Raw genomic sequence first — 14505 nt, 5'->3', positions numbered from 1 at the left:
GAAATTTTAACATTTATTAAAAAACAAGAATTTTTATTGTAAATTTCTTTAAAAAATTTGTCTTAATTTCCAAAAAAGGTATTTTAGGGAGCCAAATTTTCCCAAAATACATTTATTTTTACCAAAATTTAATAAATTTTAACATTTATTAAAAAAACTACAATTTTTGTTAGATTTTTTGATGCCAAATTAATACATACTGGTTATGTTCACTAATAACTAAAGGAAACAGTCAACATTTTCCTTTATAAAACGAAAATAAAACTTCTTGTTCGTTTGTGTGTTTGTGTGCAATAAGTAAACGAAATTGTCTTAAACACACAAGCAATGAAATCAATGGCCATATGAAACAAAATAAACTATGTTTCTTCGCCAACGACCATACCACGCTGAGTACATCGGTTCTCGTCCGATCACCGAAATTAAGCAGCGTCGGGCGCGGTTAGTACTTAGATGGGGGACCGCTTGGGAACACCGCGTGTTGTTGGCATTGTCCAAAATTTTTTTATTTCATTTTATTTTCTTTTTTATTTTTCTCTATTAAATAAAAAAAGAATGAAGTCGATATCTTCATTTTTAACCGAAATAGAGCCAAAATAAAAAACTCAACTGCTTATTATTTTAAGGTAAATGTAAAACATTCGCTATTGATTATGCTCAGTTGTATGTAGCTAGATACAAAAGTCTATGATTTCCTTTGTAAAACAAAAGTAAAATTCTTTATAAATTTGTTTCGTTTCTCAAAAAAGGTAATTTAAGGAGGCAAATTTTCGCAAAATGCATTTATTTTTAACAATATTTAAGAAATTTTAACATTTATTAACAAACAAGAATTTTTATTGTAAATTTCTTTAAAAAATTTGTCTTAATTTCCAAAAAAGGTATTTTAGGGAGCCAAATTTTCCCAAAATACATTTATTTTTAGCAAAATTTAATAAATTTTAACATTTATTAAAAAAACTACAATTTTTGTTAGATTTTTTGATGCCAAATTAATACATACTGGTTATGTTCACTAATAACTAAAGGAAACAGTCAACATTTTCCTTTATAAAACGAAAATAAAACTTCTTGTTCGTTTGTGTGTTTGTGTGCAATAAGTAAACGAAATTGTCTTAAACACACAAGCAATGAAATCAATGGCCATATGAAACAAAATAAACTATGTTTCTTCGCCAACGACCATACCACGCTGAGTACATCGGTTCTCGTCCGATCACCGAAATTAAGCAGCGTCGGGCGCGGTTAGTACTTAGATGGGGGACCGCTTGGGAACACCGCGTGTTGTTGGCATTGTCCAAAATTTTTTTATTTCATTTTATTTTCTTTTTTATTTTTCTCTATTAAATAAAAAAAGAATGAAGTCGATATCTTCATTTTTAACCGAAATAGAGCCAAAATAAAAAACTCAACTGCTTATTATTTTAAGGTAAATGTAAAACATTCGCTATTGATTATGCTCAGTTGTATGTAGCTAGATACAAAAGTCTATGATTTCCTTTGTAAAACAAAAGTAAAATTCTTTATAAATTTGTTTCGTTTCTCAAAAAAGGTAATTTAAGGAGGCAAATTTTCGCAAAATGCATTTATTTTTAACAATATTTAAGAAATTTTAACATTTATTAAAAAACAAGAATTTTTATTGTAAATTTCTTTAAAAAATTTGTCTTAATTTCCAAAAAAGGTATTTTAGGGAGCCAAATTTTCCCAAAATACATTTATTTTTAGCAAAATTTAATAAATTTTAACATTTATTAAAAAAACTACAATTTTTGTTAGATTTTTTGATGCCAAATTAATACATACTGGTTATGTTCACTAATAACTAAAGGAAACAGTCAACATTTTCCTTTATAAAACGAAAATAAAACTTCTTGTTCGTTTGTGTGTTTGTGTGCAATAAGTAAACGAAATTGTCTTAAACACACAAGCAATGAAATCAATGGCCATATGAAACAAAATAAACTATGTTTCTTCGCCAACGACCATACCACGCTGAGTACATCGGTTCTCGTCCGATCACCGAAATTAAGCAGCGTCGGGCGCGGTTAGTACTTAGATGGGGGACCGCTTGGGAACACCGCGTGTTGTTGGCATTGTCCAAAATTTTTTTATTTCATTTTATTTTCTTTTTTATTTTTCTCTATTAAATAAAAAAAGAATGAAGTCGATATCTTCATTTTTAACCGAAATAGAGCCAAAATAAAAAACTCAACTGCTTATTATTTTAAGGTAAATGTAAAACATTCGCTATTGATTATGCTCAGTTGTATGTAGCTAGATACAAAAGTCTATGATTTCCTTTGTAAAACAAAAGTAAAATTCTTTATAAATTTGTTTCGTTTCTCAAAAAAGGTAATTTAAGGAGGCAAATTTTCGCAAAATGCATTTATTTTTAACAATATTTAAGAAATTTTAACATTTATTAAAAAACAAGAATTTTTATTGTAAATTTCTTTAAAAAATTTGTCTTAATTTCCAAAAAAGGTATTTTAGGGAGCCAAATTTTCCCAAAATACATTTATTTTTAGCAAAATTTAATAAATTTTAACATTTATTAAAAAAACTACAATTTTTGTTAGATTTTTTGATGCCAAATTAATACATACTGGTTATGTTCACTAATAACTAAAGGAAACAGTCAACATTTTCCTTTATAAAACGAAAATAAAACTTCTTGTTCGTTTGTGTGTTTGTGTGCAATAAGTAAACGAAATTGTCTTAAACACACAAGCAATGAAATCAATGGCCATATGAAACAAAATAAACTATGTTTCTTCGCCAACGACCATACCACGCTGAGTACATCGGTTCTCGTCCGATCACCGAAATTAAGCAGCGTCGGGCGCGGTTAGTACTTAGATGGGGGACCGCTTGGGAACACCGCGTGTTGTTGGCATTGTCCAAAATTTTTTTATTTCATTTTATTTTCTTTTTTATTTTTCTCTATTAAATAAAAAAAGAATGAAGTCGATATCTTCATTTTTAACCGAAATAGAGCCAAAATAAAAAACTCAACTGCTTATTATTTTAAGGTAAATGTAAAACATTCGCTATTGATTATGCTCAGTTGTATGTAGCTAGATACAAATGTCTATGATTTCCTTTGTAAAACAAAAGTAAAATTCTTTATAAATTTGTTTCGTTTCTCAAAAAAGGTAATTTAAGGAGGCAAATTTTCGCAAAATGCATTTATTTTTAACAATATTTAAGAAATTTTAACATTTATTAAAAAACAAGAATTTTTATTGTAAATTTCTTTAAAAAATTTGTCTTAATTTCCAAAAAAGGTATTTTAGGGAGCCAAATTTTCCCAAAATACATTTATTTTTAGCAAAATTTAATAAATTTTAACATTTATTAAAAAAACTACAATTTTTGTTAGATTTTTTGATGCCAAATTAATACATACTGGTTATGTTCACTAATAACTAAAGGAAACAGTCAACATTTTCCTTTATAAAACGAAAATAAAACTTCTTGTTCGTTTGTGTGTTTGTGTGCAATAAGTAAACGAAATTGTCTTAAACACACAAGCAATGAAATCAATGGCCATATGAAACAAAATAAACTATGTTTCTTCGCCAACGACCATACCACGCTGAGTACATCGGTTCTCGTCCGATCACCGAAATTAAGCAGCGTCGGGCGCGGTTAGTACTTAGATGGGGGACCGCTTGGGAACACCGCGTGTTGTTGGCATTGTCCAAAATTTTTTTATTTCATTTTATTTTCTTTTTTATTTTTCTCTATTAAATAAAAAAAGAATGAAGTCGATATCTTCATTTTTAACCGAAATAGAGCCAAAATAAAAAACTCAACTGCTTATTATTTTAAGGTAAATGTAAAACATTCGCTATTGATTATGCTCAGTTGTATGTAGCTAGATACAAAAGTCTATGATTTCCTTTGTAAAACAAAAGTAAAATTCTTTATAAATTTGTTTCGTTTCTCAAAAAAGGTAATTTAAGGAGGCAAATTTTCGCAAAATGCATTTATTTTTAACAATATTTAAGAAATTTTAACATTTATTAAAAAACAAGAATTTTTATTGTAAATTTCTTTAAAAAATTTGTCTTAATTTCCAAAAAAGGTATTTTAGGGAGCCAAATTTTCCCAAAATACATTTATTTTTAGCAAAATTTAATAAATTTTAACATTTATTAAAAAAACTACAATTTTTGTTAGATTTTTTGATGCCAAATTAATACATACTGGTTATGTTCACTAATAACTAAAGGAAACAGTCAACATTTTCCTTTATAAAACGAAAATAAAACTTCTTGTTCGTTTGTGTGTTTGTGTGCAATAAGTAAACGAAATTGTCTTAAACACACAAGCAATGAAATCAATGGCCATATGAAACAAAATAAACTATGTTTCTTCGCCAACGACCATACCACGCTGAGTACATCGGTTCTCGTCCGATCACCGAAATTAAGCAGCGTCGGGCGCGGTTAGTACTTAGATGGGGGACCGCTTGGGAACACCGCGTGTTGTTGGCATTGTCCAAAATTTTTTTATTTCATTTTATTTTCTTTTTTATTTTTCTCTATTAAATAAAAAAAGAATGAAGTCGATATCTTCATTTTTAACCGAAATAGAGCCAAAATAAAAAACTCAACTGCTTATTATTTTAAGGTAAATGTAAAACATTCGCTATTGATTATGCTCAGTTGTATGTAGCTAGATACAAAAGTCTATGATTTCCTTTGTAAAACAAAAGTAAAATTCTTTATAAATTTGTTTCGTTTCTCAAAAAAGGTAATTTAAGGAGGCAAATTTTCGCAAAATGCATTTATTTTTAACAATATTTAAGAAATTTTAACATTTATTAAAAAACAAGAATTTTTATTGTAAATTTCTTTAAAAAATTTGTCTTAATTTCCAAAAAAGGTATTTTAGGGAGCCAAATTTTCCCAAAATACATTTATTTTTAGCAAAATTTAATAAATTTTAACATTTATTAAAAAAACTACAATTTTTGTTAGATTTTTTGATGCCAAATTAATACATACTGGTTATGTTCACTAATAACTAAAGGAAACAGTCAACATTTCCTTAATTTCCAAAAAAGGTATTTTAGGGAGCCAAATTTTCCCAAAATACATTTATTTTTAGCAAAATTTAATAAATTTTAACATTTATTAAAAAAACTACAATTTTTGTTAGATTTTTTGATGCCAAATTAATACATACTGGTTATGTTCACTAATAACTAAAGGAAACAGTCAACATTTTCCTTTATAAAACGAAAATAAAACTTCTTGTTCGTTTGTGTGTTTGTGTGCAATAAGTAAACGAAATTGTCTTAAACACACAAGCAATGAAATCAATGGCCATATGAAACAAAATAAACTATGTTTCTTCGCCAACGACCATACCACGCTGAGTACATCGGTTCTCGTCCGATCACCGAAATTAAGCAGCGTCGGGCGCGGTTAGTACTTAGATGGGGGACCGCTTGGGAACACCGCGTGTTGTTGGCATTGTCCAAAATTTTTTTATTTCATTTTATTTTCTTTTTTATTTTTCTCTATTAAATAAAAAAAGAATGAAGTCGATATCTTCATTTTTAACCGAAATAGAGCCAAAATAAAAAACTCAACTGCTTATTATTTTAAGGTAAATGTAAAACATTCGCTATTGATTATGCTCAGTTGTATGTAGCTAGATACAAAAGTCTATGATTTCCTTTGTAAAACAAAAGTAAAATTCTTTATAAATTTGTTTCGTTTCTCAAAAAAGGTAATTTAAGGAGGCAAATTTTCGCAAAATGCATTTATTTTTAACAATATTTAAGAAATTTTAACATTTATTAAAAAACAAGAATTTTTATTGTAAATTTCTTTAAAAAATTTGTCTTAATTTCCAAAAAAGGTATTTTAGGGAGCCAAATTTTCCCAAAATACATTTATTTTTAGCAAAATTTAATAAATTTTAACATTTATTAAAAAAACTACAATTTTTGTTAGATTTTTTGATGCCAAATTAATACATACTGGTTATGTTCACTAATAACTAAAGGAAACAGTCAACATTTTCCTTTATAAAACGAAAATAAAACTTCTTGTTCGTTTGTGTGTTTGTGTGCAATAAGTAAACGAAATTGTCTTAAACACACAAGCAATGAAATCAATGGACATATGAAACAAAATAAACTATGTTTCTTCGCCAACGACCATACCACGCTGAGTACATCGGTTCTCGTCCGATCACCGAAATTAAGCAGCGTCGGGCGCGGTTAGTACTTAGATGGGGGACCGCTTGGGAACACCGCGTGTTGTTGGCATTGTCCAAAATTTTTTTATTTCATTTTATTTTCTTTTTTATTTTTCTCTATTAAATAAAAAAAGAATGAAGTCGATATCTTCATTTTTAACCGAAATAGAGCCAAAATAAAAAACTCAACTGCTTATTATTTTAAGGTAAATGTAAAACATTCGCTATTGATTATGCTCAGTTGTATGTAGCTAGATACAAAAGTCTATGATTTCCTTTGTAAAACAAAAGTAAAATTCTTTATAAATTTGTTTCGTTTCTCAAAAAAGGTAATTTAAGGAGGCAAATTTTCGCAAAATGCATTTATTTTTAACAATATTTAAGAAATTTTAACATTTATTAAAAAACAAGAATTTTTATTGTAAATTTCTTTAAAAAATTTGTCTTAATTTCCAAAAAAGGTATTTTAGGGAGCCAAATTTTCCCAAAATACATTTATTTTTAGCAAAATTTAATAAATTTTAACATTTATTAAAAAAACTACAATTTTTGTTAGATTTTTTGATGCCAAATTAATACATACTGGTTATGTTCACTAATAACTAAAGGAAACAGTCAACATTTTCCTTTATAAAACGAAAATAAAACTTCTTGTTCGTTTGTGTGTTTGTGTGCAATAAGTAAACGAAATTGTCTTAAACACACAAGCAATGAAATCAATGGCCATATGAAACAAAATAAACTATGTTTCTTCGCCAACGACCATACCACGCTGAGTACATCGGTTCTCGTCCGATCACCGAAATTAAGCAGCGTCGGGCGCGGTTAGTACTTAGATGGGGGACCGCTTGGGAACACCGCGTGTTGTTGGCATTGTCCAAAATTTTTTTATTTCATTTTATTTTCTTTTTTATTTTTCTCTATTAAATAAAAAAAGAATGAAGTCGATATCTTCATTTTTAACCGAAATAGAGCCAAAATAAAAAACTCAACTGCTTATTATTTTAAGGTAAATGTAAAACATTCGCTATTGATTATGCTCAGTTGTATGTAGCTAGATACAAAAGTCTATGATTTCCTTTGTAAAACAAAAGTAAAATTCTTTATAAATTTGTTTCGTTTCTCAAAAAAGGTAATTTAAGGAGGCAAATTTTCGCAAAATGCATTTATTTTTAACAATATTTAAGAAATTTTAACATTTATTAAAAAACAAGAATTTTTATTGTAAATTTCTTTAAAAAATTTGTCTTAATTTCCAAAAAAGGTATTTTATGGAGCCAAATTTTCCCAAAATACATTTATTTTTAGCAAAATTTAATAAATTTTAACATTTATTAAAAAAACTACAATTTTTGTTAGATTTTTTGATGCCAAATTAATACATACTGGTTATGTTCACTAATAACTAAAGGAAACAGTCAACATTTCCTTAATTTCCAAAAAAGGTATTTTAGGGAGCCAAATTTTCCCAAAATACATTTATTTTTAGCAAAATTTAATAAATTTTAACATTTATTAAAAAAACTACAATTTTTGTTAGATTTTTTGATGCCAAATTAATACATACTGGTTATGTTCACTAATAACTAAAGGAAACAGTCAACATTTTCCTTTATAAAACGAAAATAAAACTTCTTGTTCGTTTGTGTGTTTGTGTGCAATAAGTAAACGAAATTGTCTTAAACACACAAGCAATGAAATCAATGGCCATATGAAACAAAATAAACTATGTTTCTTCGCCAACGACCATACCACGCTGAGTACATCGGTTCTCGTCCGATCACCGAAATTAAGCAGCGTCGGGCGCGGTTAGTACTTAGATGGGGGACCGCTTGGGAACACCGCGTGTTGTTGGCATTGTCCAAAATTTTTTTATTTCATTTTATTTTCTTTTTTATTTTTCTCTATTAAATAAAAAAAGAATGAAGTCGATATCTTCATTTTTAACCGAAATAGAGCCAAAATAAAAAACTCAACTGCTTATTATTTTAAGGTAAATGTAAAACATTCGCTATTGATTATGCTCAGTTGTATGTAGCTAGATACAAAAGTCTATGATTTCCTTTGTAAAACAAAAGTAAAATTCTTTATAAATTTGTTTCGTTTCTCAAAAAAGGTAATTTAAGGAGGCAAATTTTCGCAAAATGCATTTATTTTTAACAATATTTAAGACATTTTAACATTTATTAAAAAACAAGAATTTTTATTGTAAATTTCTTTAAAAAATTTGTCTTAATTTCCAAAAAAGGTATTTTAGGGAGCCAAATTTTCCCAAAATACATTTATTTTTAGCAAAATTTAATAAATTTTAACATTTATTAAAAAAACTACAATTTTTGTTAGATTTTTTGATGCCAAATTAATACATACTGGTTATGTTCACTAATAACTAAAGGAAACAGTCAACATTTTCCTTTATAAAACGAAAATAAAACTTCTTGTTCGTTTGTGTGTTTGTGTGCAATAAGTAAACGAAATTGTCTTAAACACACAAGCAATGAAATCAATGGCCATATGAAACAAAATAAACTATGTTTCTTCGCCAACGACCATACCACGCTGAGTACATCGGTTCTCGTCCGATCACCGAAATTAAGCAGCGTCGGGCGCGGTTAGTACTTAGATGGGGGACCGCTTGGGAACACCGCGTGTTGTTGGCATTGTCCAAAATTTTTTTATTTCATTTTATTTTCTTTTTTATTTTTCTCTATTAAATAAAAAAAGAATGAAGTCGATATCTTCATTTTTAACCGAAATAGAGCCAAAATAAAAAACTCAACTGCTTATTATTTTAAGGTAAATGTAAAACATTCGCTATTGATTATGCTCAGTTGTATGTAGCTAGATACAAAAGTCTATGATTTCCTTTGTAAAACAAAAGTAAAATTCTTTATAAATTTGTTTCGTTTCTCAAAAAAGGTAATTTAAGGAGGCAAATTTTCGCAAAATGCATTTATTTTTAACAATATTTAAGAAATTTTAACATTTATTAAAAAACAAGAATTTTTATTGTAAATTTCTTTAAAAAATTTGTCTTAATTTCCAAAAAAGGTATTTTAGGGAGCCAAATTTTCCCAAAATACATTTATTTTTAGCAAAATTTAATAAATTTTAACATTTATTAAAAAAACTACAATTTTTGTTAGATTTTTTGATGCCAAATTAATACATACTGGTTATGTTCACTAATAACTAAAGGAAACAGTCAACATTTTCCTTTATAAAACGAAAATAAAACTTCTTGTTCGTTTGTGTGTTTGTGTGCAATAAGTAAACGAAATTGTCTTAAACACACAAGCAATGAAATCAATGGCCATATGAAACAAAATAAACTATGTTTCTTCGCCAACGACCATACCACGCTGAGTACATCGGTTCTCGTCCGATCACCGAAATTAAGCAGCGTCGGGCGCGGTTAGTACTTAGATGGGGGACCGCTTGGGAACACCGCGTGTTGTTGGCATTGTCCAAAATTTTTTTATTTCATTTTATTTTCTTTTTTATTTTTCTCTATTAAATAAAAAAAGAATGAAGTCGATATCTTCATTTTTACCCGAAATAGAGCCAAAATAAAAAACTCAACTGCTTATTATATTAAGGTAAATGTAAAACATTCGCTATTGATTATGCTCAGTTGTATGTAGCTAGATACAAAAGTCTATGATTTCCTTTGTAAAACAAAAGTAAAATTCTTTATAAATTTGTTTCGTTTCTCAAAAAAGGTAATTTAAGGAGGCAAATTTTCGCAAAATGCATTTATTTTTAACAATATTTAAGAAATTTTAACATTTATTAAAAAACAAGAATTTTTATTGTAAATTTCTTTAAAAAATTTGTCTTAATTTCCAAAAAAGGTATTTTAGGGAGCCAAATTTTCCCAAAATACATTTATTTTTAGCAAAATTTAATAAATTTTAACATTTATTAAAAAAACTACAATTTTTGTTAGATTTTTTGATGCCAAATTAATACATACTGGTTATGTTCACTAATAACTAAAGGAAACAGTCAACATTTTCCTTTATAAAACGAAAATAAAACTTCTTGTTCGTTTGTGTGTTTGTGTGCAATAAGTAAACGAAATTGTCTTAAACACACAAGCAATGAAATCAATGGCCATATGAAACAAAATAAACTATGTTTCTTCGCCAACGACCATACCACGCTGAGTACATCGGTTCTCGTCCGATCACCGAAATTAAGCAGCGTCGGGCGCGGTTAGTACTTAGATGGGGGACCGCTTGGGAACACCGCGTGTTGTTGGCATTGTCCAAAATTTTTTTATTTCATTTTATTTTCTTTTTTATTTTTCTCTATTAAATAAAAAAAGAATGAAGTCGATATCTTCATTTTTAACCGAAATAGAGCCAAAATAAAAAACTCAACTGCTTATTATTTTAAGGTAAATGTAAAACATTCGCTATTGATTATGCTCAGTTGTATGTAGCTAGATACAAAAGTCTATGATTTCCTTTGTAAAACAAAAGTAAAATTCTTTATAAATTTGTTTCGTTTCTCAAAAAAGGTAATTTAAGGAGGCAAATTTTCGCAAAATGCATTTATTTTTAACAATATTTAAGAAATTTTAACATTTATTAAAAAACAAGAATTTTTATTGTAAATTTCTTTAAAAAATTTGTCTTAATTTCCAAAAAAGGTATTTTAGGGAGCCAAATTTTCCCAAAATACATTTATTTTTAGCAAAATTTAATAAATTTTAACATTTATTAAAAAAACTACAATTTTTGTTAGATTTTTTGATGCCAAATTAATACATACTGGTTATGTTCACTAATAACTAAAGGAAACAGTCAACATTTTCCTTTATAAAACGAAAATAAAACTTCTTGTTCGTTTGTGTGTTTGTGTGCAATAAGTAAACGAAATTGTCTTAAACACACAAGCAATGAAATCAATGGCCATATGAAACAAAATAAACTATGTTTCTTCGCCAACGACCATACCACGCTGAGTACATCGGTTCTCGTCCGATCACCGAAATTAAGCAGCGTCGGGCGCGGTTAGTACTTAGATGGGGGACCGCTTGGGAACACCGCGTGTTGTTGGCATTGTCCAAAATTTTTTTATTTCATTTTATTTTCTTTTTTATTTTTCTCTATTAAATAAAAAAAGAATGAAGTCGATATCTTCATTTTTAACCGAAATAGAGCCAAAATAAAAAACTCAACTGCTTATTATTTTAAGGTAAATGTAAAACATTCGCTATTGATTATGCTCAGTTGTATGTAGCTAGATACAAAAGTCTATGATTTCCTTTGTAAAACAAAAGTAAAATTCTTTATAAATTTGTTTCGTTTCTCAAAAAAGGTAATTTAAGGAGGCAAATTTTCTCAAAATGCATTTATTTTTAACAATATTTAAGAAATTTTAACATTTATTAAAAAACAAGAATTTTTATTGTAAATTTCTTTAAAAAATTTGTCTTAATTTCCAAAAAAGGTATTTTAGGGAGCCAAATTTTCCCAAAATACATTTATTTTTAGCAAAATTTAATAAATTTTAACATTTATTAAAAAAACTACAATTTTTGTTAGATTTTTTGATGCCAAATTAATACATACTGGTTATGTTCACTAATAACTAAAGGAAACAGTCAACATTTTCCTTTATAAAACGAAAATAAAACTTCTTGTTCGTTTGTGTGTTTGTGTGCAATAAGTAAACGAAATTGTCTTAAACACACAAGCAATGAAATCAATGGCCATATGAAACAAAATAAACTATGTTTCTTCGCCAACGACCATACCACGCTGAGTACATCGGTTCTCGTCCGATCACCGAATTTAAGCAGCGTCGGGCGCGGTTAGTACTTAGATGGGGGACCGCTTGGGAACACCGCGTGTTGTTGGCATTGTCCAAAATTTTTTTATTTCATTTTATTTTCTTTTTTATTTTTCTCTATTAAATAAAAAAAGAATGAAGTCGATATCTTCATTTTTAACCGAAATAGAGCCAAAATAAAAAACTCAACTGCTTATTATTTTAAGGTAAATGTAAAACATTCGCTATTGATTATGCTCAGTTGTATGTAGCTAGATACAAAAGTCTATGATTTCCTTTGTAAAACAAAAGTAAAATTCTTTATAAATTTGTTTCGTTTCTCAAAAAAGGTAATTTAAGGAGGCAAATTTTCGCAAAATGCATTTATTTTTAACAATATTTAAGAAATTTTAACATTTATTAAAAAACAAGAATTTTTATTGTAAATTTCTTTAAAAAATTTGTCTTAATTTCCAAAAAAGGTATTTTAGGGAGCCAAATTTTCCCAAAATACATTTATTTTTAGCAAAATTTAATAAATTTTAACATTTATTAAAAAAACTACAATTTTTGTTAGATTTTTTGATGCCAAATTAATACATACTGGTTATGTTCACTAATAACTAAAGGAAACAGTCAACATTTTCCTTTATAAAACGAAAATAAAACTTCTTGTTCGTTTGTGTGTTTGTGTGCAATAAGTAAACGAAATTGTCTTAAACACACAAGCAATGAAATCAATGGCCATATGAAACAAAATAAACTATGTTTCTTCGCCAACGACCATACCACGCTGAGTACATCGGTTCTCGTCCGATCACCGAAATTAAGCAGCGTCGGGCGCGGTTAGTACTTAGATGGGGGACCGCTTGGGAACACCGCGTGTTGTTGGCATTGTCCAAAATTTTTTTATTTCATTTTATTTTCTTTTTTATTTTTCTCTATTAAATAAAAAAAGAATGAAGTCGATATCTTCATTTTTAACCGAAATAGAGCCAAAATAAAAAACTCAACTGCTTATTATTTTAAGGTAAATGTAAAACATTCGCTATTGATTATGCTCAGTTGTATGTAGCTAGATACAAAAGTCTATGATTTCCTTTGTAAAACAAAAGTAAAATTCTTTATAAATTTGTTTCGTTTCTCAAAAAAGGTAATTTAAGGAGGCAAATTTTCGCAAAATGCATTTATTTTTAACAATATTTAAGAAATTTTAACATTTATTAAAAAACAAGAATTTTTATTGTAAATTTCTTTAAAAAATTTGTCTTAATTTCCAAAAAAGGTATTTTAGGGAGCCAAATTTTCCCAAAATACATTTATTTTTAGCAAAATTTAATAAATTTTAACATTTATTAAAAAAACTACAATTTTTGTTAGATTTTTTGATGCCAAATTAATACATACTGGTTATGTTCACTAATAACTAAAGGAAACAGTCAACATTTTCCTTTATAAAACGAAAATAAAACTTCTTGTTCGTTTGTGTGTTTGTGTGCAATAAGTAAACGAAATTGTCTTAAACACACAAGCAATGAAATCAATGGCCATATGAAACAAAATAAACTATGTTTCTTCGCCAACGACCATACCACGCTGAGTACATCGGTTCTCGTCCGATCACCGAATTTAAGCAGCGTCGGGCGCGGTTAGTACTTAGATGGGGGACCGCTTGGGAACACCGCGTGTTGTTGGCATTGTCCAAAATTTTTTTATTTCATTTTATTTTCTTTTTTATTTTTCTCTATTAAATAAAAAAAGAATGAAGTCGATATCTTCATTTTTAACCGAAATAGAGCCAAAATAAAAAACTCAACTGCTTATTATTTTAAGGTAAATGTAAAACATTCGCTATTGATTATGCTCAGTTGTATGTAGCTAGATACAAAAGTCTATGATTTCCTTTGTAAAACAAAAGTAAAATTCTTTATAAATTTGTTTCGTTTCTCAAAAAAGGTAATTTAAGGAGGCAAATTTTCGCAAAATGCATTTATTTTTAACAATATTTAAGAAATTTTAACATTTATTAAAAAACAAGAATTTTTATTGTAAATTTCTTTAAAAAATTTGTCTTAATTTCCAAAAAAGGTATTTTAGGGAGCCAAATTTTCCCAAAATACATTTATTTTTAGCAAAATTTAATAAATTTTAACATTTATTAAAAAAACTACAATTTTTGTTAGATTTTTTGATGCCAAATTAATACATACTGGTTATGTTCACTAATAACTAAAGGAAACAGTCAACATTTTCCTTTATAAAACGAAAATAAAACTTCTTGTTCGTTTGTGTGTTTGTGTGCAATAAGTAAACGAAATTGTCTTAAACACACAAGCAATGAAATCAATGGCCATATGAAACAAAATAAACTATGTTTCTTCGCCAACGACCATACCACGCTGAGTACATCGGTTCTCGTCCGATCACCGAAATTAAGCAGCGTCGGGCGCGGTTAGTACTTAGATGGGGGACCGCTTGGGAACACCGCGTGTTGTTGGCATT

At 27.9% G+C, this 14505-nt stretch overlaps 18 non-coding genes across 18 annotated transcripts; all 18 read left to right on the top strand.

The window, feature by feature from the left end:
- The first annotated feature begins 371 nt into the window (after positions 1-371).
- On the top strand, positions 372-490 carry LOC141388287 (5S ribosomal RNA). Its single transcript, XR_012408791.1, has one exon. It is a non-coding gene; the product is annotated as a 5S ribosomal RNA (ribosomal RNA).
- Positions 491-1174: 684 nt separating this feature from the next.
- On the top strand, positions 1175-1293 carry LOC141388286 (5S ribosomal RNA). Its single transcript, XR_012408790.1, has one exon. It is a non-coding gene; the product is annotated as a 5S ribosomal RNA (ribosomal RNA).
- Positions 1294-1977: 684 nt separating this feature from the next.
- On the top strand, positions 1978-2096 carry LOC141388285 (5S ribosomal RNA). The gene has a single exon (XR_012408789.1). It is a non-coding gene; the product is annotated as a 5S ribosomal RNA (ribosomal RNA).
- A 684-nt stretch (positions 2097-2780) lies between these two features.
- LOC141388284 (5S ribosomal RNA) lies at positions 2781-2899 on the top strand. Its single transcript, XR_012408788.1, has one exon. It is a non-coding gene; the product is annotated as a 5S ribosomal RNA (ribosomal RNA).
- A 684-nt stretch (positions 2900-3583) lies between these two features.
- On the top strand, positions 3584-3702 carry LOC141388283 (5S ribosomal RNA). The gene has a single exon (XR_012408787.1). It is a non-coding gene; the product is annotated as a 5S ribosomal RNA (ribosomal RNA).
- A 684-nt stretch (positions 3703-4386) lies between these two features.
- LOC141388282 (5S ribosomal RNA) lies at positions 4387-4505 on the top strand. Its single transcript, XR_012408786.1, has one exon. It is a non-coding gene; the product is annotated as a 5S ribosomal RNA (ribosomal RNA).
- Positions 4506-5370: 865 nt separating this feature from the next.
- Positions 5371-5489, top strand: LOC141388281 (5S ribosomal RNA). The gene has a single exon (XR_012408785.1). It is a non-coding gene; the product is annotated as a 5S ribosomal RNA (ribosomal RNA).
- Positions 5490-6173: 684 nt separating this feature from the next.
- Positions 6174-6292, top strand: LOC141388280 (5S ribosomal RNA). Its single transcript, XR_012408784.1, has one exon. It is a non-coding gene; the product is annotated as a 5S ribosomal RNA (ribosomal RNA).
- A 684-nt stretch (positions 6293-6976) lies between these two features.
- On the top strand, positions 6977-7095 carry LOC141388278 (5S ribosomal RNA). The gene has a single exon (XR_012408782.1). It is a non-coding gene; the product is annotated as a 5S ribosomal RNA (ribosomal RNA).
- An 865-nt stretch (positions 7096-7960) lies between these two features.
- On the top strand, positions 7961-8079 carry LOC141388277 (5S ribosomal RNA). Its single transcript, XR_012408781.1, has one exon. It is a non-coding gene; the product is annotated as a 5S ribosomal RNA (ribosomal RNA).
- A 684-nt stretch (positions 8080-8763) lies between these two features.
- LOC141388276 (5S ribosomal RNA) lies at positions 8764-8882 on the top strand. Its single transcript, XR_012408780.1, has one exon. It is a non-coding gene; the product is annotated as a 5S ribosomal RNA (ribosomal RNA).
- Positions 8883-9566: 684 nt separating this feature from the next.
- Positions 9567-9685, top strand: LOC141388275 (5S ribosomal RNA). Its single transcript, XR_012408779.1, has one exon. It is a non-coding gene; the product is annotated as a 5S ribosomal RNA (ribosomal RNA).
- A 684-nt stretch (positions 9686-10369) lies between these two features.
- On the top strand, positions 10370-10488 carry LOC141388274 (5S ribosomal RNA). The gene has a single exon (XR_012408778.1). It is a non-coding gene; the product is annotated as a 5S ribosomal RNA (ribosomal RNA).
- A 684-nt stretch (positions 10489-11172) lies between these two features.
- On the top strand, positions 11173-11291 carry LOC141388273 (5S ribosomal RNA). Its single transcript, XR_012408777.1, has one exon. It is a non-coding gene; the product is annotated as a 5S ribosomal RNA (ribosomal RNA).
- Positions 11292-11975: 684 nt separating this feature from the next.
- On the top strand, positions 11976-12094 carry LOC141388323 (5S ribosomal RNA). Its single transcript, XR_012408826.1, has one exon. It is a non-coding gene; the product is annotated as a 5S ribosomal RNA (ribosomal RNA).
- Positions 12095-12778: 684 nt separating this feature from the next.
- Positions 12779-12897, top strand: LOC141388272 (5S ribosomal RNA). Its single transcript, XR_012408776.1, has one exon. It is a non-coding gene; the product is annotated as a 5S ribosomal RNA (ribosomal RNA).
- A 684-nt stretch (positions 12898-13581) lies between these two features.
- LOC141388322 (5S ribosomal RNA) lies at positions 13582-13700 on the top strand. Its single transcript, XR_012408825.1, has one exon. It is a non-coding gene; the product is annotated as a 5S ribosomal RNA (ribosomal RNA).
- A 684-nt stretch (positions 13701-14384) lies between these two features.
- LOC141388271 (5S ribosomal RNA) lies at positions 14385-14503 on the top strand. The gene has a single exon (XR_012408775.1). It is a non-coding gene; the product is annotated as a 5S ribosomal RNA (ribosomal RNA).
- The last annotated feature ends 2 nt before the right edge of the window (positions 14504-14505 follow it).

The sequence above is a fragment of the Musca autumnalis genome, unplaced genomic scaffold (genome assembly GCF_047663935.1).
Source record: "Musca autumnalis isolate F117 unplaced genomic scaffold, ASM4766393v1 scaffold_92, whole genome shotgun sequence".
In the NCBI taxonomy this organism is placed as follows: domain Eukaryota; kingdom Metazoa; phylum Arthropoda; class Insecta; order Diptera; family Muscidae; genus Musca; species Musca autumnalis.
Note: the sequence above shows the minus strand (reverse complement) of the source record. Positions and strands in the feature narration are given on the sequence as shown.